This window comes from Nyctibius grandis, chromosome 1 (assembly GCF_013368605.1).
Source record: "Nyctibius grandis isolate bNycGra1 chromosome 1, bNycGra1.pri, whole genome shotgun sequence".
NCBI lineage: Eukaryota > Metazoa > Chordata > Aves > Nyctibiiformes > Nyctibiidae > Nyctibius > Nyctibius grandis.
This window is the reverse complement of record NC_090658.1, coordinates 78,840,746-78,857,871: the sequence shown is the minus strand read 5'-3', so window position 1 is coordinate 78,857,871 and position 17,126 is coordinate 78,840,746. Positions and strand designations below refer to the sequence as shown.

Here is a 17,126-nt window from a genome sequence, read left to right as displayed (position 1 = left end):
TTTTGCACAGACATCACCTATCACCAAAGATGACTGGTTTCTCTGAACTTGTACATGTTTCTTTCTTTTAATAAACTGTTACAGTAAAAAAACCCACCACTCAGGATTATGGCTTTATTTTGTTCTCACTAAATACCGTTCTGCCTAGAATTACAATGAAAGCACAAGCAAAAATTTTTAACAGTAACTGCAAAGTTTTGTTTAGAAAGGTATTTTCTCAAGTCCTAGGTATGCACAAATGTATCGAGTTAGTTAAAAATGTCTCTCCTGAGCAAGCTTTACATAGCCTGACGTAAAAACAACCCCCCTAGAAAAACCCCACATGTATGAGAGTTGTTAATAATTTAAAACAAACAAAAAAGTTTTTAACATGTGACATAAGGAATTCAAAATTCTGACAGTAAATTTTATGTTCTCTTCATATCCCTATCTCTTTAAATTATACTAGATATTACAAATAAAACAATGTTTATTGTCTTTACATTCTAGAATTTACTGGTCAAAACATGATTCCTTTGCTATCCTCTTGATCTTGCTACAAATTTCTAGCTTTCGGTTTAAAATTCAACTGCTATTAAATGCGTTTTTTTGCTGAGGTACATAATGATGAACTCAAGCTTACAAAAATAGCACAGTATAACACATCTTATTAGCACTCCTACCTTTAAAATATTTGAAAAAGTGATAAGCCTTACAACGAGAATAACAATGGAAAATTATGTATTACAATTTATAGCAATCATAAAAAAAATCCAAGCAGTATCTTTAATTTACAACTCATTATTTAAGCTGTTAAAATGATTAAGCCTTCTACATACTAGCATTTAAGTGACCTGCCAATGCAAATAAGCATAGCTGTAAGAGTTTGTAATACACACCTGCTGTAAGAGTTTGTAATACATTTAATTGCCTAGCGTTGTGTATGGTATCTACACATTAAAATGAGTCCTGCATGTCATCATTCTGCTTTATCATGCAGAGAAGACTGACCTCCACCATGAGAAGAGAACAAAGCATTTTAGTTACCGGTTCACCTAGCAAGGAAGGAAAAGGCAAGAACTGTGAACAGTAACTTATTCCACAACTGAGGCTGTTGTCTCTTGCTCAAACTAGATACTACCTCAGCAAGTAAAACATTGCAATTTTGTAGAAAAGAGAAGAGGAGGAGAAGAGACTGGTGAGATGAGGAAAAAAATCAGAAGACAAATTAATTGCTTATTTGTAGTGTTTATCTGACACAAAAAAAAAGACAAGGACAGTGTAATATAGCAACAACATCTACTAAGAAGAGTTTAAATTATTGTTTGCTTACATTTTTTATCTAAAAGCTCAAAAAGCAGAAATCAACATTTTGTCAATGTCTGCTAAAACATGCTGTCAACTTATGTCACTTTTTATTATTTGGAAGAGAGTTATTTTTAGAAGAATCTAGAAGAAGTGTATTTAGGAGTGAGTTAAACTAGCCTGTTCACATTGCACACTACCTTCTTAATACTTCTGACAGAAGCTGTTGTCTTTCTTTTATGGCCACCTCCAAAAAAATCCCATTAAGAAAACTACACTCTTGAGATCTGAGAGTAGAGCTTTAGAAGTTGTTTAACGGCTGAGTGAAGGCAACGACTATCCCAAGCAGCAATGTGGAGCGCAGAGGTTGGCAAGGGCTGAAGTGAAATGTTCACTTCAATTAGTTTCTAATACCTGAAGTTCAAAATGTTCTGACAAAGAGTAACTTACGAATTCCATGAAATATCCATTACCTACACGTCACAACAGAACGTTAAAGTGACTGGAGCTTCTCCTGCTCTCAAAAAGCAGCAGTCACACACCATCTGCAGAGATCCCTTTCTCCATGACAGCAGCTGTCAATCTGAGGGGCTTTTAATGTTGGCCTGAAGCACACCGTAAGGGGTGACCCCTTACAGATAAGACTCTCTCTAGGACCACTCTGGGGAGGTATGACAGACCATGGATGGCAAAGCTCTGAGGTGAGAAGAAAGGCATTAGCCAGCATTCTCTAAGGGAAGCTCATCGCTGCCCTTCAGAAAAGCAACAGTTATAGGTACCTTCCTTTCTCCACCAAGAGCAGACAGTGAACCTATCGCCTCTCTGCATTCCTCATCCTCAGCTGTATTCTGTGGGTGCATGCAGAGGTACAACAGAGCAGGGACAGACAAACCAAGCTAGTCTTTCTCAAACTGCAGTAAACTGACTGCTCAGGAGCTTCAAGGAAAAAGCTTTGAAAATTGCTACTTTAAGAAAAGGTTCCGTTTATATTCTTATTAGCTGCCTTACAGCAATGGAGGTTTGCAGCACAACACTAGACTCAGGGAGAAGAGGTTAAGGATATCAGGCACTGCAAATGGTGGAACAACACCAACAGGTGTTGACTTTTCAGCTCGAAGTTTCTCTGTTGCCTATAGATCACCTTCATAAATTCATACTCCACTGCAATAAAAAAAGCTGATAGAAAATCAGCATTTGTGGAGGTGCCATATTTAGAAGATTGAAAGGAAAATGGTGTGACTTTAGAATTCACTCGTCCAGGAAAGAACATAACATGCATCTTTTCGAGAATGGAGTTCGGGTAAGGAAGAAAAGTTTGTAATCACATATGAAACATGATTCCACATTCTAACAATTCTTATTTCCCTACCAAATCTGATATGACAGTTACTGGTCAGCTTCATTTTTACTGTCTGTCCCCAAAGAGCATTCCAGACTACTAACATGCTATAAAACAAACTTAGATTACCCAAAATGCATCTAATAACTTTGCTTTGCTCATTACTGAAATATTGGGGGGGGGAGGATTTTTTTTTAAATTAGTGTTTATTTTCAAGCATACCTTATTTTGCTACAAAATGCACTAAGAGACACTATGACTCTATTTACACAGTTGTATGTCACCTTTCATTTAACACGTACATTTTTCAGTAGTGCATAGACAGCTTTATTCTCACACACACACACAAAAACCCCAACAACTTGCTTTTATTTACATGTTGTGTCAACCAACTTTGCATGATATACCATTCAGTCAAATCTGATGATACCATTAAAGCCGAGCTCTAATAAAACATTTAGGGTGTATCTACCTGGACAGCTGAAGAAAGTCATCATTAAGGTGTCTGGAAATGAGCCAGCACTGCCTCAGCCCCATCCTATGCCCACAGCAGTATGGGCTGCCTTTCAGAGAAGAATCTTAATTTAGGCTTCTAGACTACCCACATACAGTATGATGTGGAGAGCGTATGATCTAAAATAAATCTATGGATGACAGTAAAGACAGAGGAATTTTATATTCCACCCCTTTTCTAGATTTCATCTGTCAGATTCAAACCTATAAGCCAGCTTCTTTATCTGCTAAAAATGAACACAGCTGTTCACATTCATTCCTTCAAAGAATTAAATAGATATCCTTATTTTCTCTTATAAAATGTGGCCAGGAGAGAGGGTGCCCATCTTTGATATTAGGTCTGTCCCCTATAAAGAAGAAACATCTTCCTTGGCTCTCTAGCAGTTCAAAAGCACCTCTCCTGCTTCCAGTGGGTGAGAATATAAACAAACACAAATTAGAAAACCATTCACCTTCTCTTTGCAGTTGTTCCACTAACTACAAAACAATTCAAGATTCACAACAGCAGAAAAAGAGCAAGCATTACTGTATGACTCAGCGGTTAGGACACACAATACATCCTCCAGAGAGCCTTTCTGTATTTCATATAACAACTCTAAAATTTTCTCTTATTTCAACAAAAAAAATATGTTACAAACTCAGAACACAGACAACATCCTTAAAAACCTAATACAGAAGAAATGTATGTTCTCAGCAAGTTTTACATTGCTATTTTCATTTTATTTGTTAGAAAAAAAGTAGGTAGATACTAAACAGGACAAAACATCAAAGACTGATGATTTGCCTGACAATTTTTAGCCAGAGTCCAAAGCAGCAAGCAGTTGACACCTTTTTTAAATGGTAAGGTCCACCACCAGTAACGCTCAGTTACAGTTCCCTGATTAAAGCCTAGCAATCCACCACTTTCTTCTTGAAAAACAAGATCCCTGAAGTTTGTGTTTTCTATCCCAAGGTCTCCTATACAGGACACACCGTATCTCAGCACTAAAACAAGGCCAAACCACTCACACTCTCCTTTCATTTTCATGCATGTTACACAGAAGAGATGAGAATGTACCTAAGTCTTGACCATGCTGACAGGCATTAACTTCATTCTGCAACTTTCTGACAAATCCAAGCTGCAGCAGAGGGACTGAAACACACTGTGTATTAAACAGGACAAAAATTATTTTCTATTAATACTTGATAAATTGTAGCTATCTAACTGAAAGTATAAATTCTAAACTTACTGAGCTTTAGGTTGGTTTTCATACTCAATAAGGGAAATATCCTAAATGTTTACTGACAATTAAGGTATCTTCTTAATAACTGCTGGCTGTACTAAAGATTCAGTACATGAATTTCTCCAACACTAATCAAAACTTACCAAAAATTATTTTCCCATATAATACATACTAGTCACCTGAGATTTTGAAGCACTAGTTTTTGAATCTTTAGGAAAGCCTGAAAGTGGCATCCCAGCAGAAGCACACCAAAATTATTAAGCAGGAGTCCTGTACTATGATCTGACTTCATCAAGAAAAGACAACTTGTCATATAACTGATACAGGGAAATTGAAGAAGAAATAACAGTGTATGTAGGGGGGGGAATTGTTAAAGCCCATGCTTTTCTAAAAAGGTTTTAATGTTGATATTATTCAAAATACACTTCCATAATAACCTTGATATGCTAAAAATAAATGCAGTTTCCAGAAAAAATGAAACTCAAGACTTTGCAAGAGTATGAGTCAAGTTTGTACTTTTGAAATAGAATGTCTGGAACACAAGTGGTTGGTTTATGAAAGAATAAAACAATGTAATAGAAGCAGCTAATATACATTTAGATCCATTTACTCCTTGTTTATCTGTGGTAGTATTAATGCTAGTTCTGACGATAAGCTTTATAATGCTTAAGCACATCCACTGAAAATATTAAGTTTTGGCTTGTATTGGCCTTGGACCAGAGTCAAACTGGATGCCATTCACTCATTTGCCCAATTCATGAACTAGATAATGATATTTAATAGACAAATTTCTCTCCCTAGGGTATCCACTAATTACAGAATGTATTTTTAAAATCCAAACAGCTGCACAATAGCAAACAGTATTAGCAATACTTTTTATTTCTAAATATGTAATAATTACAATATATTTAACTTTTAGTAATAAACTTTCACTAACTTTGGATAACAAGTGATTTTGAAGCACTCGATTGTAATTACAGCTACATAACAAAACCCACAGCATTTGTAACAAAAGAAAAATGACTACATATCAGTAATTAGCATCATGTTGTCCAATTAAATCTAGAAATTAAGTTACAATTTTATAGTTTTTAAATAGATCTGCATGTCACTTATTAAATTGTATCTTCAAAGCTTGCATAATTCTACCCAAAATTAATATATGCACTACAGGGAGACCACCATGTACCAGTTATAAATTTTCATTAAGGAAAAAAACCACCACCCTGAATAACATCATGATTATTATCATTATATTCAAATGTTTCATTGTTTTTGGCATAAAATGTCTGTACTTTTTAAAGGGCTGTAACTCTGTGCACTTAACACGCCTCCAGATATTTCAACATTCCTACAGTCTTACAGAAATAAGGTCCTGACACAATATATATTTTTATGAAGTGTATCTTTCAAATTTAAGTACTCTTCCCAAGTACAGGTGAATCACGCTTCTCCAGAATCCTTTCAACAACAATGTCCTTGTGTTCCAACATGAAATCAAAACCATCTATCACTTTGTCTGCAATTCAAGCTTCGAGATAGCTGAGTACTCTAAAAATAAGGCTAACAGATGTGTCTAGGGATCTAAACGGACATTAATGTCTTGAAAATTAACATAAACTGCTAACCTGCAAAATGGTATATAGGCAAGTTGCAAGTCAGAAAAAACATATGAAAAGCCTTATGTTGCAAGTCAGACTTTTGAGGAAGATGGGAAACCAAGATTAAAGCTCGTTAAATTAAAACTTACAGCGCAGGGTTGAAAGTGTTGCAACATGAGCTTATGAATTCCTGAAAAAAGCAGACATAAAACAGGTAGAGAAGAATTGTCCTTCAAAGTCTTTCTCAGCCTCCTAGAAGGTTACCATCAAGCAGAGTCCTTAGCTCTCTCTAGCTAACATGCTTCAGAACAAAAACTGAACAACAACCAGAACAGTAAATCAACATCCAACATGTTTTATGACTGCATCATAGAGTTTTTATGGTTTTCTTTTTTAGCCGTTTCCATTTTAAAATCATATCCTTATCTCTTTGCTTAATGAAGTTAATCTTTTTTTCTAAAAAGATCATTTCTCTAATCATACAGAAGGTTTCAAAGGAAAAATGACTAACTATGAATAAAGCAGCTCATTATAATCAAGGATGGACTAGAATATCTACAACAAGCATATGGTTTGGGATTCTGAAAAACAGAAACATTTGCTTCCTACCACATAAAAAGGATCGGATGCTACTACATTCAAGCTCAAAAATCAGCTTTGGTAGCCAGTGCCCCATACGCAAGCAGTAAGCTAGGGGAAAGTGCTTACATTTCTGAAAATACTCAGACACAGAAGATGACCCATTTAGATTGCTTCCATACACAAATGGCTTTGCTCTTCAATGTATTCCCAGGAGTAATGAAAGAGAGAATCAAGGGACTATTTTATGTGACAGGGCGAGAGTCTGAAAGCATTCAAGTAACAAGGATTTTCTCTACCAATAAGTTATTCTACATGAAACCTCTTACCAAGTATCGCTTTAGGACAACACTAATCATTAAGTGTCTATTTCCCATGGGAACTCTTTAACGTTTAGGCAGAGAGTGCATTCAGTCGCTGTCAGAAGTTCAGAGTTAAGAAAAATTTTAGGCCACAGAAGTATATACATTCATCAGGATGTCCCATTATTGGATCACACTGATCCACCACAAGAAGGTCATTCCAAGTATAGCATGCTATGCTGTATTAAACAAATAAACAGACACTCAAAGGGATGGTCCACAGGTTTCAAGAGAATAATCTTTTGGCAACACTGAACAGATCTCTAATGTATAAGCAGATAGTAAACTTGTGAAGAACCTAGAGTTTACTAGAAGAAAGCCTATAAATATACTATTGCTTCATGAATCTATCAAATATCTTAAGAACCAAGCTCATCTACCTCAATTGCAAGAGAGACTGATATATAAGGCATCAGTTAAGGACCGAGGAGCCATAAGAGTTCCTTTTCCCCTTCAATGTTATCACTACTATCAATTTTTTTCATGAATACTGCCAATACTTGTAAAGAGTTGAGTAATGAAGTCCCACTCTGAACTTTCCTCCAGATCAGACAGATGACTGTATATGAGGAATATAAAGCTGTCACAGAATCACAGAATCAATCAGGTTGGAAGAGACCTCTGGAATCATCGAATCCAACCGTTGCCCTGACACCACCAGATAAACTAGACTATGGCACTAAGTGCCATGTCCAGTCTTTTCTTAAACACATCCAGACATGGTGACTCCACCACCTCCCTGGGCAGCCCATTCCAATGTCTAATAACCCTTTCTGAGAAGAAATGCTTCCTAATGTCCAACTTGAACCTCCCCTGGTGAAGCTTGAGGCTGTGTCCTCTTGTCCTATCGCTAGCTGCCTGGGAGAAGAGGCCGACTCCCACTTCACTACAACCTCCCTTCAGGTAGTTGTAGACTGCAATAAGGTCACCTCGGAGCCTCCTCTTCTCCAGGCTAAACAACCCCAGCTCCCTCAGCTGTTCCTCATAGGTCAGACCCTCCAGACTCTTCACCAGCTCGGTCGCCCTCCTCTGGACTCGCTCCAACACCTCAACATCTTTCTTTAAGTGCAGGGCCTAGAACTGGACACTATATTCAAGGTGCGGCCTCACCAGTGCCGAGTACAGAGGGATGATCACTTCCCTAGACAGGCTGGCTACACTATTCTTAATAGAGGCCAGGATGCCATTGGCCTTCTCGGCCACCTGGGCACACTGCTGGCTCATGTTTAGCCGGCTGTCGATCAGCACCCCCAGGTCTCTTTCCACCGGGCCGCTTTCTAACCACTCTTCCTCCAGCCTGTAGCGCTGCATGGGGTTGTTGTGGCCAAAGTGTAAGACCCGACACTTGTTCTTGTTGAACCTCATGCTGTTGGTCTCGGCCCATCTATCTGACCTGTCCAGATCCCTCTGTAGGGCCTTCCTACCCTCCAGCAGATCGACACTCCCACCCAGCTTGGTGTCATCTGCAAATCTGCTGAGGGTGCACTCAATCCCTACGTCTAGATCATCTATAAAGATACTGAACAGCACCGGCCCCAGAACTGAGCCCTGGGGGACACCGCTAGTGACCAGCTGCCAGTTGGACTTTGCCCCATTCACCACCACTCTCTGGGCTCGGCCATCCACCCAGTTTTTAACCCATTTAAGAGTCCACCCATCCAAGCCCCGGGCAGCCAGTTTGTCTAGGAGGATGCTGTGGGAGACAGCGTCAAATGCCTTACTGAAGTCTAGACAGACTACATCCACAGCCCTGCCCTCATCTACTAAGCGGGTCACTTGGTCATAGAAGATCAGGTTGGTCGAGCAGGACCTGCCTTTCATGAATCCATGTTGGCTGGCCCCGATGCCCCCATTGTCCTGCATGTGCCGTGTAATGGCACTGAGGATGAGCTGTTCCATCACCTTGTCTGGCACCGAGGTCAGGCTGACAGGCCTATAGTTCCCTGGATCGTCCTTCCGACCCTTCTTGTAGATGGGCGTTACATTTGCTAATTTCCAGTCAGCTGGAACTTCTCCAGTTAACCAGGACTGCCGGTAGATAATCGAGAGTGGTTTGGCAAGTTCATTTGCCAGTTCCTTCATTACTCTGGGGTGAATCCCATCTGGGCCCACAATCCCAGATGGGATTCACCCCAGAGTAATGAAGGAACTGCCAAATTAACTGTCCAGACCTTAAAAACACATACATTTGTCACCCTGGAATGAAATAATGTGTTTATCAGCAGAGTAGCCACAGGTGTGGAATAGAGGTCCAATTCTCCTCCAGTGAGAAAAAAATAGTATGAACAAAAATCTTTCTCCTTGTAAATAAAACTTTTTCTCCTTTCCTAGAGAAAGAAATAAAATCTTTTTTATAGCTAGAAGTAGAATGGATAAGTCTAGCTAGGTAGGCTAGCCATTGATAATCCCCACTATCTGACTTCCATTATTGGAAACATCATAGTTGGTAGAAAGTATATTCTTTTTGGACTGAATTGTATAGAACCTCTGTCTGTATCATGGAACTTGCTGAAGGCAGATTTGCTTGAAGTTCACTCCCATGGGAAACGAAAGCTGTCAACTTCTTTGTAACTCAGATTATTTTTTTTAACAGACCACTCATGGTAGCTAGAGCCACAGAATGCATTCTGTTGTCTTGCCTGGGGATACAGAAACTACTGTTTCAAGTGGGCAGACATACCTTAAGTTTCCAGAGCCCAATAGTCTTGAATCTTCAAGACTATGGAGTAACATCAGTTGATTCAGTATATGAATGACATGCATATGTATTCTGCCATACAATGGCTTCTCTTCAAACATCAGTTTTCATCCATGGTTTGTGTTCAAACTGGCCATCCCCATGCTACAAGCCATTTCCATACGCAACATATTGATGTAAGAATTTCTCTCATTATCCCCCTCATTTGGACTGTTTCATTTTGTGTAAAACAGTTCATTACATCAAACAGACAGAAAATCACTCCAAAGCCCAGAAACTACAAAATTCATTTCAGCTATAGAAGACAGAATACCTCACTCGGATGAATATCAATTTATTTGAGCAGCCATCTCTGAAGAGAAAGTTCAAATTATTGGTTAAGCAAATAAAGTAAGGAGTTTAAGCTAGTTCAGTGTATTCAAGAGAAACAGTCTAACACTGAATGACACACACATACATACATATATGGAGAGTAATACAGGTACATCGAGCAGAAGCAGGGGAAAAACTCTCAATTCCCCTCTCCTTGCAAAAAAGTATGGCTTCAGTAAATTGTCTTTTACTGAATGCAGCTTTTTTTCTTTTACGTCTGTTATTGGAGAACATAAATTCACATCTATTTTATAACTTCCCACTCCTCACTTGTTTGATCTGCATTTCACTTCCTTGAGTAAATAACTCCAATCTTTTCAATCCAAAAAACTCTGCCATATCCCTCCTATCAAACTCTCTACAATGCTGTGATTTATCTTCTTTAAACTAATTGGCAGTTAATAACACACTTTGAATAGCAGATAAGGATTAAAGAATTTGTATAGAATGGGACTTCCTTCTCTGTGCTTTTTTCCCCACTTCTGATTACAGCTATAAACTGGGTTAACGATACCTCAGCAAACTGCAATGATGCCCAAATTTTCCTGTTATAGTAATACTCTTAATTTAGGAACTTTTAAGACAATAACTGGTATCTTATTTTCTGCCTCCAGAAGACACTGTTTTGCATATACCAACAATCAGTTTTACCTGTCATCCTGCTGTCCTTTCACACAGCTTGCTTAGGCTTCTCAGGTGACCTTTCCAGTATTTCTGAATTTGATTAAACAGTTTTGAAACCTCAGTAAATACTGGTACTTTATAAATCAAATACTACAGATGATTAATAGAAAATATTGAACAGCTCCCAATTTAAGACAAAAAGTTATGCCTCCTATAACTTAACATTTATTTCTGTTATTTCCTCTCAGAGATTTGTATGACCTATGAAAATATCTTACCTCTCATATTATGGCTTCTTTATTTAATAGCCTGGTGTGAGGAACCTTCAATTACACCTTTAAAAAGTATATGTAAATTAGAACTATATTAAAATTTAATCTGCTATGCTATTACTGCAATCAAAAACCCTAGCAGATTAGTGAGGCACAATTGTCTTTGCAGAAGCAGTACTAACTATGTTAGTAACACTAGTTAGTACTACTGAGTCTACCATCAGTCTTTGTTGTCATCATATACGTCTCTCTACAGGCAGTTGCGACTGTAAGGGATGAGAATTACGTGTTCATGTTTTTTCTTTAAGAGGTCCCATCAATTTTCAGACCCATTTCCTACACAAAGTTTATGAAATCATTTGCAGAGTATTTGTTGGAAGCTCCCCTTCAGTAACTTAAAATCTATTGACCAATTTCTACCAAATTGGACTCAAGTACATTGAGGTTCTCCAAATGTGTGAAAACAAGAGCCAAATAGAGAACAGAGACTCTATTAATACTCCCAGTAAATGAATACAGCTTACCACAGAGCAGGAAAAAAGGGAAAAAAATAGTACAAATGCCCTAGCTATAAGAAATGCTTCAACAGAATTTAATGCCTTTTATTAGATGCCAAAAAAATCCACCTGGGTTTAGAAGAGATTCCTATTTTCTAATAAGTTTTAAGTGTCAGGCAGTTATGGCATTCATAATAATCTACTTCTGTATGGAGCCTGCTGTCGGAAGACTAAATTCATGTCACAATCATTGCATCTAACTAAAAAGTCAATCAACAGAAAGGTATAAACTCATTGAAAACTATCCATTATTTCTGCTCTTCACCAAGTTTTTTGTTAAAATGTAACTACCTTCATTATTCTGTAGTTCTTTGCGTGTATAAGGTAATTTATTATACCAGTACATTAGCATAAGTAAGCTAGCATTCAACTCAGCTTCCCACCTCACCCAATAATATAAGCACACAAATTAATAAACACGTTTTTAGAAATGTATACACTTTTGGTGACATTTTCTGTCCTTTAACTGATTAAAAAAACATTTTTCAGAGAATTAAGAAATCCAGTACTAAAAATATGAGAATTTTTAATTATGCTAATTAGTTTATTTTCCTGGAAGTCTATAATTAATGTTTTGCTGCCTCTCCGACACATTCTTTGTTCAACTTGTGTTATAAGATGCAGGTCACAGCACTGCATAAGCACTTGAGTAGTTCAAAGAGGCTACACAGCTTCTGACCTCTATGGAGGAGGAGGTGGCTCTGCAAAAAAAATTATTTCGTTTGCAAAGTTATTTCAAATAAGTATGACAGTCTAAGTTGTTCCAGTCCTATCCCATATCTTTTTTTCTTTGAAACCATGTCTTTTAAACATGAAATATATAGCCTGTAATCTGTGTCAGACGACCTCAAGATCTCTCCCAAAAAACTTAAGAGACTGATTCACAGATGTACTGGAACACAGAACTCCTATTACAATCTGGCGCCTTGATATCTTTGAGAATCCGGGACACAGTCCAAAAAAACAAAAACTGGAAAACAGGTCTTATCACCCTTCCAGAATTCAGAGGCTCCAAGGTGGTAGAAAAAGCAGAGCGTGAGTTATAAAAGGCACTTCACTCTCTAAGCAGTTAAATTAGAGTACATTAAGATGCATCATGCACACAAGCAGAAGGTTATAAAAAGGCCCAATCCGAACGCAGTGACAGTAACCTGATAAGACTTCCATCATGATACCTTTTCTCAGCAGTCAAGAGCATAGGTACAAAGGAAAAAAAACTCACTTTCTTTCAAACTCTATTGCCCACAGACAATAGAGCCTCATATTTTAGTTCAATCCTGTGTCTGATAAGTATCTGGCTTTTTTGGTTTTTCTCCTCTCCAAACTGCAGACTTACAGATCTTGGTAGATGAGAAGTGAGTGTGTATGCAAGTGGGTTGACAGCAGTTTAAGAGTGTTAAAAAAACATATATAGAAAAAATAGAACAAGCGGTATTATATGCATCATCTTCTGTGGGGAAAAAAAAACAACAGAAAACACAGGGTTATAGGATAAAGCACATCCATCATGGAAAGTGACAAAAAGAACTATGAAAGAGCAAGTAAAGGGAAAAGAAAGAAGGATAAAACACATTAAAAGCACAGGGAAAGAGATTTCATTATCTACTATAGGGAAGAAAAGACTGATGTGAAGGAAAAATTGTGAAATGTTCGGTTAAAACAGTATTTTATCCCAGCTTATTAAGGAAATCAGTCTGATGCAGGAAGTGTTTGGGGAGGGGGGGGTTCCCCCACTTGGAAACTGGCTGGCTGAATTCAATCAAATTTGACAGAAGGGTAGAGGTCTCAAAGATAATTGCCTAAGAAAATGCTAAGTTCATGAAATCAAGATGCTATGAGTTTCCTGACCAAGGGAAAGGCTGCCGTATGCATTAAGACCTTATTAGACATTAGATGATCCACAAAATGATGAGACTATAAATGTTTCAAACAGGAAAAAAAAAATCCATTAGAACTTACACTCATCCATGAGATTTTTTTTTAAAAAAAAAGAAGGAAAAAAAAGGGTAAGAAGCCAGGCTTCCACTGCTTAAGAAACTACTCTTTTAAAATACTTCTTCCTCTTTCACCTGGGGAAAAAAGGAAGACATGGTAATACTTGGTATAGTATTCACCACCAGAAGTAGTAACAAACAAGTGGCAAAAGGCCCTTTTTATATGCAGAAGTACGGTACAAATTGGGACATTTTTATCTTCCTTTGCAGAAATCAAAGCAAGAGAGGCAAAGTGACTGCAAGGAAAAACGGCAGTGGAAAAGCTGGATGGAAAGAAAAGCCAAGTAACCCAAATCACCTTCCACCCACTCCTCCAGTCTGCCTTCGGAACCAGCAGCATCCAACGCATAACATAATGAGTTTTCTGGAACTCGATTAAAACAGAACGTACTTAGAGCATACAATAATCAATGAGAAGACTTTTTTAAAAAGCTGTATCACTCTTTTGATTTGCTTTACACCGATCAAACCCTTCTTGAATTCACAACTATTCAGCTAATAGTCACTATGTGTTAACACCTCGACACAAACGACAAGCAGCAATTTCTCAGCTTTTCAAATAAAACCACATTTTAGATAACCATGTATATTATCCATCTACACTTTTAAAGCATAGTCAAGTCAGTATTTCATATTTGAAAATGGCATCTACATGCTTGTTAAAAATTAATCTTTGCTACACTTTAAGCAAAGAGAAACTTCAGACAGTGTTCCACTGAAGGCCTCCTTGTGTGCTTGCTTATATACTAGCCTGATGGTACCAGAAAGGCAACTACTTTAAACCAGTAAGTGATTTTCACAGGTTCTACAATGAAAGCATTTAAAATCCCAGATGATTACATTTTACTGGCAAGCAACCTGGGATGCCTGGACACAACGTAGCTGAACATACTTAAGCAAACTACCAAAGCTTTGTCAAACATTTCAGGTTCCAGGACAACAAAGCAGAATTAGTTTAATCATTTTCAATGCAATTCTCCAGATAAAATATCACAGACTGGCTGCACAAATAAATCTTCACTTTTTTCACTTTTTGGGAAGCGCACCTTTCAACTTCAGACAACACCCAGCATCTGCACGCCAAGAGAAAAAGGAATGCAGTCATATGGAATCAGTTAACAATTACAGCCAATAAACAAATCGACTGCAGTGGAAGATCCACTTTTGATATTAATAAGCAGTGATTCATGTGAAGCATCATATAGCTTTCCTTACTTATAGATTCATCATCGATATATTTAAGAGAAAAAGTCAACTCATTACCTTACGAAATGCTAGTTAAACGTCGTATATTTCAGCTGTTGAAGATGCAAACAAAAGAAAGGTCTTATGTGGAAAATGTGGGACTTCCACCTAAAATCCTGATTCTAGCATACAAAGAGACATGTCCGTGTTTAATAAAACAGACCTAAACGCAGCACCTTGCTCCGCTCCATGCTATGAACACTTTCTATTTGCTCTTACGTTTATCTATCATTTCTTCAAAAAGAATACAAGTTATATCTTCTTAAGCTGAGTTATTTGTTTAAATCCGTGACTGCTGAACAGGGTAGAAAAATCAAACCAGAGCATTTAATCTGATTAAATGCCACCGTGTCACAATTAGATGTCACTGTACGTTCACTTTAATTCCGAAAGCACATGCAGCATGAAAGGGAGTCACAGCAATGTCCTGCTCCAGGTGCAAGAGCATGCGATGCACACACCTAGCATTAAAGCCAGCCCTTCAGCGCCCTGTACTTTTTATTTCTTCTGTTCGCGAGTGAAGCAGGCGCGGAGAAAGGCGTTTTGCTGCCTGGAGAAGTTGGAACCTACGTGCTTCTCCTGATCCCGGCCAGCCGCGATCTCCGAGCCAGCCTAACAATGGTAGCAGTGTTCCAGCCGGCAGACCTGCCGTCAACCGGATCGAATCCCCTCGCCTCCCAAAGGCAAACCCGCCGCCCGTCCCCACCTCTGCCATCCCGAGCCCCAGTCACCCCAACGGCGGCCGCCGGCTGGGAGGGGAGGGGAGAGCACCTCACCGCACCTCCGCCCGGCCCGGCACCGGCCGCTCGCACCTGGCCGCGGCTGACGTCAGCCCCACCGCCCCCCGCCCGCTGACCCCGGCCCGCACGGCCCCACCTTCCCCGCCGGGCGATCGGGTACAGGCACACGGGACGAGCGGTCTGGGCGCCGAGGAGAGCGAGAGGAAAGCGCCGCGCTCCGGCACAAGTGCGGCCCCCTCCCCTCCTCCGCCTCACAACACGCCCCCTCCTGCCCCTGCTAGCGAGGGACACGGGGGAAAGGGGCTCCGCGGCCGCGACGTGCTTCCCTCCTTCCCTCCACCGCCGCCCCCCGCACGGGCACAGACAAAGGGGAGGGGGCCAACACCTGGCGGGGGCCGGTCCCTTTGTGGGGCAGGCACGTCCCGCAGCGCCGGGGAAGGGCAGCGGGGTCCGGTCCCGCCCGCCCCAGGGGCCGCGAGGGAAGGGTGCGGGGCACTTACTCGCCGGCCCGGCTCCCGTGCGCTGCCGCCCCTCGCCTCGCCTCACACCTTCACGCCGCTCGCCTCAGCCCCTCCCTCCGCCTTCGCCTCGCGCTGCCCCCGCCGCCGTTGGGGCGCTGGAACTTCACGCGGCGCCTGCCATTCCGCGCGCGCGCCGCGGCCGGCCGGCGGCTCCGGGGGCGGGCGGGGGGGAGGCGGCGGCGGCGCGTGCGGCCCCGGCGGCGGCGCGGAGCTCCCCCGGAGCCTTCACAATAGACACAGGACAGCGCGCGCGTGTGTGTGTATGTGCGCGCGCGGGAGGAGGGGCCTCTCCCAGCGCGCCGAGGCGGCAAGGAGGGAGGGCGGGCTGTTTACCCGGCCCCGGCCCCCCCGCCCGATGGTCGGGCTGGTCCATGCGCCGCCGCCCCCCAACCCCGCGACGTGAGGGAGGCGAGCCCACCCCACCCCCCGGGCGGCAGGTGGTACAGTCCGGCCCGCCGGCTCCCTCTCCCCAGCACGGGTGGGGTGGGGCCCGTCGTTCTGACGTCCCCAAAGCCGGCTGCTGGCGGCCAATCAGCGGGAGGGGGCGGGGTTCCCTAGGGCCCAGCCCGCCCCTGGGCTGTACGGGCCGAGGCGGTGGGCGCTCGAGGGTGAGTGACGGCGGTGCGGCGGCCCCAGTCCGGCGGCGGCTCTGCGGTGCCGGGCTCCCCGGCTGCGCAGCGACCCGCCCCGCTGCCGCCTCTGCGCGCAAGAGACGGCGAGAGCCCTTTGTGTGCGGGAGAAGGCGGGCGCCCAGGAGCCACCGCGCCCACCCGCTGCTGAACGTTTTCCCCTGCCGTTACGCCCCGTGCAGGCGAGGGCGGGGGAAACCTCAAGTGCCCGTGACAGGCCGTGACCTCCCGCCCTCCCGGTGCGCGCCTGAGTCGCCGGGCGGGAGCACGCCGCCGGGTGCAGATGAGCGGTCGGGGTCGCGCCCCTGTCATCGACCGCCGCGCCTTCCGCGGGCAGCGGGAAATTTGCCGTGGCGCTCGTCACCCGGGCCGCTGCTCACGGGCTCGGGCCGGCCAGGGCTGCTTTGCATGCTGGAGCTTGTAGTCTCGCCCCGGAGTCCTGAAAGGTTAAGCACCAACAACAGCAAAGGGAGATGATTTGCCCCCCAGGCGCCCGTACGTCCCACAGGAAACACTAACTTGTCCTTTAAAGCGTATTTTCAGTTTTAATAAGCTGCCTTGTAACGTGCAGCC

The 17,126-nt window shown here is 41.8% G+C and overlaps 1 protein-coding gene across 1 annotated transcript in view; it reads right to left on the bottom strand.

Moving 5' to 3' along the window:
• The window catches only part of WASF1 (WASP family member 1), a 105,100-nt gene extending 89,116 nt beyond the window's left edge, over positions 1-15,984 (bottom strand). Inside the window, exon 1 of the mRNA XM_068404695.1 lies at positions 15,904-15,984. The gene's annotated coding sequence lies outside the window, so the exon portion shown is untranslated. The remainder of the gene's footprint in view (positions 1-15,903) is intronic.
• Positions 15,985-17,126: the final 1,142 nt, after the last annotated feature.